The sequence below is a fragment of the Tupaia chinensis genome, unplaced genomic scaffold (genome assembly GCF_000334495.1).
Source record: "Tupaia chinensis unplaced genomic scaffold, TupChi_1.0 Scaffold000539_1, whole genome shotgun sequence".
Lineage (NCBI taxonomy): Eukaryota > Metazoa > Chordata > Mammalia > Scandentia > Tupaiidae > Tupaia > Tupaia belangeri.
In genome coordinates this window covers 1454404-1459997 of record NW_006160052.1, presented here as the reverse complement: position 1 = coordinate 1459997, position 5594 = coordinate 1454404, and the positions used below count along the sequence as shown (strand labels likewise).

Here is a 5594-nt window from a genome sequence, read left to right as displayed (position 1 = left end):
TCTCTCTCACTCCTTTATGGAAGAAATAAGTAACTTTTTTTTTGGTTCTGTTTGTATTTTTATTCTTATAAAACGAAAATGATAGATCTCTCTTTAGCAGAAAACTTTACAGTCTTTTTTTAAAAAGAATTATTTTATTTAACTTTATTTATTTTAATTTGACCAGAGAGGGACAGAGTGAGAGAGAGAGAGAGAAAGGGAGAAAGCAAGCTGCCAGGTCCGGGACTCGAACCATGGTCAGCCATATGGGAGTCCAGCACCTTTACCATCATGCCACCTGCCAGCCCCAAAACTTTACACTCTTGTTTGAAATGTTTCTTCCCTTTGCCTCTCCCACGCACCCTCTACCACCTACTACCTATCTTCCACTCCCTCCTCTTAAAAATGTCTAATATGTGTAACATGACGTGGCGGCAGGAGGGAGCTTCTTCTCAGTGATGGGTTTGTTCTGCTTTTAGTTGTGCACTTCAGCCGTTTTGCTTAGACGAAGCTCCCCCGTGGGTGTGTTGAAGACACGGTCCGGAGGCCTTGGGTGCGGTGTTCTGGGATGAGAGGCCGACGCCGTGAGAAGGGGCTCTCCATCACTCCCTGGCAGTGTCCCTCTTTTCCATGCATTCCCGGTCGTCTCCTGCACTCACCCCTGCCACACGCGCAGCCACAGTGCACACTGCACCGTGCCACCAGGCACGTCCCCTGGTGGGCCAGAGTTGTATACTGGGTCCTGGGCCCGAGAGGAACCATAGGGACAGCTCGTCCAGGCGGAGCGTGCATGGGTGTTCTGTTGTTGAAGTGATGGTATGAGTAACGATTGGGGAGGTTTTCTTGCTGAAAGTCGTCATGGTAATAAACGCTATTACTTCTTGAGAGCTTACCATGTGGCAGATAGCATGTCAGAGACACCAAGTGCATTATGTCATTTAATTCTCCGCACGACCCTCACAGGTAGATATCTAGGGTTACCCCAATTTTGCAGGTGTAGAAACTGGGGCTGGAAAGTGGATTGTGTGCCATGCCTGGGTACGCCCTGTCTCTTAGTCACTTCCTATTCAAGGACAGCCAGGTGCCAGCGGAGGACAGCCAACATCCGGGGCCTTTTATCCTTAAAGGCTGAGGATTCGGGAGTCAGTTGTCTAATTGTACCAGGATAAAGAGTTGTCGAGCTGGAAACTGTGGCTGCAAAGACTCTGTGGGATTTTTGTCAAGGGAAGAGAAAGAGAGCCTCCAGGAAAACGGACTCCAGGAACCAGAGGACAAAAACTGCGATGCGTTGAAGTGTGTAAAAAGTGATGGCGGATGAATTATTTGGGGAATCTGGGAGCGTGTTGTGCAACAGGAAGAGAAAGGGAAGGAGAAGAGCCCTTTTTGCTGGAGAAGCAGTTTGCAAAGAAGTCTGTAATGGGCGGAAGCCAGGGGCTGGGCGCATTGGGTGTGAGGAGAGCTCTGCAGGTATGGCACGGTTTCACGAGCGTGTGTGCCAGTTCCGTGACAAAACGAGAGGGTCTGAGCAGAGAATCAGGTGGGCCTTGCCCCTGAACGGCCCTGATGCTTGACCTGCTCGCAAAGGGGGAGCTGACCTTGGCGTCCTGGTCTCCGCTCTGCGCTCTGGGAAGCAGCACCCCTTCTCCAGAACCCCGCTCCTCCCGCACACAGACGGTGGGTGCTCCCTGCGTGACCGCAGCTCAGGCCGTGTCTCCACTCACTCGGCAGGCTGCCCTGGAGCTTCAGAGGCCCCGCACCTGCCTCTCCCTGTCAGCCTTCCCTCCCTCCGCTGGCTGCAGGTCTTGGCCTAGGCGTCCCACAGTCATCCCAGTCCCTCAGCACGGTGTCCCACACCACCTTCTTTCTCCTTCCGAGACAGTGGCCCCATGCTCTCCTGGCCGGATCCCTGCCTCCCTCGCAGCTCACACAGCCAGCACGTCTCTAGGCTCTGGCTGCTGGGCTACCCTTTCAGCTCCCAGATCCACCCCCTCCTCTCCATCTGCCAGGGCCCAAGTTCACCCGTGCAGCCCACACGTACCTCCCTGCCTCCCGCCGTCCGCCCCCACGCTGCACCCGCAGTGCTCTTTCCAGGACAGAAATAGCCGGTGATGTCACTTCCTAGCAGCAAAGTCTTCAGATTCAATTCTATTTCCATGTGCTCTGGACACCTCCCCTGAGCCCCACCCCTCTCCTGCTCCGCCCCCTCGTGAGTCCCAGTGTCCTGTGCTGCCCTGCGCTGTTTCTTAGCCCAGTCTGCTCCCTTGGCCTGGAATGCTGTCTTCTGAGTTTCTTCCAATCTCTGCTTAGAAAATACCTGTATGTCCTTTAGGACTCATCCCGAACATCACCTCCTCCAGAAAGCCTTCCCTGATACTTCCATATAGAGTGAATCTTCTTAGGTTCCCTGATTCTCTCCATTCTAAGGCATCCCATGTTGGGCCAGCTCCACAGTACAGTGGTCAGGCACTATGTGCTGGGTGCTCGATCCCACATGGCCAACTGCAGTTCGAGTCCTGGCCCCAAGTCCTGACGGATGGAGAAATGGGGGAAGGATTGCGGTGTGACCATACGCCATTGCGAGGTACTTTCTCTCTCCCTCTCAGGCAACTGCATGTGCCCTCTGGCAATTAAAATAAAAATACATTGCACGTGGTGGCCTTGTTTATCTGTCTCCTTAAGTGGGTGGTGAGCTTTGCGAGGAAAAGACATTATTTTAAAATTTTTTCTGCTCTTCTCCGTGCCTAGCATGTGTTAGGAACTCAGTATTTATCATGTAAATGAAAGAATGGCTGCATCGGTGCTGCCTGGGCGGGGCTTCCTACTCTCTGAAACCACTGGCCATCAAATCATGCCGCGGTGCGGCACCTTCCAGACTGTGGGAGGAGGCTCCCCATCCCACTTGCTGCAAGTTGCAATCTATCTAGCCGAGAGACCCAGCGAAGGGAGGAGGACAGTGGTGCAGGAGGAGCCGTCGTACCTCTGCACAGACCACCCCTGAATCTGACTCAGTACCCTCACACCCGCTGGTTCTGGTGCATCTAAAACCACAAGTCCATTTCCCCGAGATGGGCAGTCTGCATGGGGTCCCGTGCTCCGGAGGCCCTGCGGCGCTGGCAGCTGAGGTTCTGCCACAGTTGAAGAAGAAAAATAGAAGTTCTTGCTGAACATTGCCTCCGCCCTGCTTTGCCATTTGCCAGTCCTTGACAAGCTTCACGTTCGTCAGGGCAGAGCTGGGGTGCTTCCCAGTCAGAACACGCTCTGGGGGTGTCCTGCAGCACCCAGAGTCCATCCTTCAGTTGTGGACTTGTAGAGAGAGGTCTGTGGAGACCCTGGGAGGGACTGGAGTGGTCAGGAGTGAGATACTTGGGTCAGAGGCCGCTTATTAATGCATAGGAAATTTAAAAATATTTTGGGGGCCAGCTGGTGGTGTGATGGTTCGATCCCACATGGCCGGCTGTGCAGTTTGAGTCTCAGACTCAGCAGCTTGAAAGTCATGCTAGACTTCTGAGTGAGTATTCTCCCCAGAGGAGAATGGAGGAGAGGGAATTGCAACCTGGCCACCCCCAGGGGGTGATTTCTCACTTTTCTTCTCTCTGTCTCTCTCTGGTGAGAACACATGTCTTCTAGGAAAATTTAAAAATTGTTTCCCATTAATGTGTATGACCATATGCAAGGCTACCAGCTAACAATCCTATTTCTGTTTTCCCTTTTTTTAAATTTGCTATAGGGCACATACACTTTTCAGAGAGAGACAGAGATAGTGAGAAAGCACCCCCCAGAGGGGATGGCCACTCTGCAGTCTCTTCTCCACTCTTCTCTCCGGATTCTGGCCACACACACATGCCTGGCATGTTCTTCAAGCTGCCGGGTCCAGGATTCAAACCGTGCAGTCAGCCACCTTAATCACCATGCCATGTGGCTGGCCCTCCTTTCAGAGAACATTGCCCTGGGCTGGCAGGTGGCATGGCGATTAAGGGCGCTGGACTGCCACATGGTCGACCACAGTTCGAGTCCTGGACCTAGAGGCTTGCTTTTCCTCTCTCTCACACTCTGTCCCTCTCTTGTCAAATTAAAATAGATAAATAAAGTTAAATAAAATGGTTCTTAAAAAAATAAAGAACATTACCCAACATCAGGATTTCCAGGTTCCTGAACTAGCTTCTCAACAGCAGGGCCTTGCCCCACAGCGAGGAGAAAGCTGTCAGAGCGTAGGTGTCTCTGGCCAATTATGTCTGCAGCTCCCGCCTGCAGTGACCAGGAGAGAAGGTCTCCCCACAGAGCAGCCCTGAATCTGACTTAGTACCTCACACCCGCTGGTTCTGGTGCATCTAAAACCACGAATCCATTTCCCCGAGACGGGCAGTCATTTGTTGGCACGGCTCAGCAGGATGAAATGTGGAGTGTGCTTGCAGGCTCGGCCCACTGCACGGTGGGCAGCAGGAGGACGACGAGGGTTCCAGGGGCTCATGACCGTCTTTGCAGAGGAAGATCAAATGTCGGGCTCTCGGGGCGCCGGGGGGAAGATCTCAGGACAGACCTTTGATGACCATCGTAAAGTTCCCAGCTGTACTTCTGCGTGCCGACCCTGGGCCAGGAGCAGCGCTCCCTGCCTGCCAGGCGTCGTCGCCAAGCCTCACAGCGTATTCCAGTGGAGACGGCATGTGGCAGGTTCTGAGACACTGAACTTGCACACACAGATACGTGCATAACTGTCTCTGCACTTTATTTTCATCGGTTCCGAACTTCCCCTTTCAAAATGCTGATCTTGCCTCCTCTCTGTGTCATCCATGCATTTTCAGCATCTAGAGGTTGGGACCCGGGCCCGGTTCACTTGATGGTATGTCCCATACCTAGGAACGGATTCCTAGTAGACAAATGTTTATAGAAAGAAAGAAAAAGAGAGAAAACGGGAGGGAGAAAGAGAAAGAGGAAAGAAAGGAAGGAAGAGGGACCAGCAGGTGGCATGGTGGTTAAGAGTGCTGGACTCCCACATGGCCAATTGTGGTTTGAGTCCCAGACCTGGTGGCTTGCTTTCTCGCTTTCTCTCTTTCTCTCTTGCTCTGTCCCTCTCTGGTTAAATTAGAATAAATAAATTAATTAATTAAATTTAAAAAAAAGACAGGAAGGAAGGAAAAAGGAGGGGAGGAAGGAAAGGAAGAGTGGATGTCTAAACTTGCCCAGGTAATACGAGGTACTATTGACCGTCCGACAATGTTCCCTTACGTCCACTGTTCGCGGGGCAGGATGAGGAGGAGACCACCCATGTGTTTTTCTGGGTGAAGCTTTGCTTAGTGACAGCTACATAAATCACCTACTCCCCAAGTCCGAGCAGAACCTCTCGACATTCGTGATGGTCCTTTACTACTTTCGCCTTCCTCTCCGTTTCTTCTCTTTTCCAACTTTATTGTCATTTTTTTGGCCTATGGAAAACTTGCATTCAAGAGACCTTTAGTAAATATTTACCCCGATTTGCCCAGTCCTCACGTACACAACTGCAGGGTAGCACGCGTGGTTCAATTGCAGCTCCGGACAAAGCGCTTCCTTGACTTATTGATCTGTGTCCGAGAGCAGTCCATATCAGTGTCACAGCACACGTGGAAGTGCCGCCTGCAGCT

The 5594-nt window shown here is 52.0% G+C and overlaps 1 protein-coding gene across 1 annotated transcript in view; it reads left to right on the top strand.

Annotated features, from left to right (window-relative positions):
- Positions 1-5594, top strand: part of PIK3AP1 (phosphoinositide-3-kinase adaptor protein 1) — a 129880-nt gene that overhangs the window by 121811 nt on the left and 2475 nt on the right. The window lies entirely within an intron of this gene.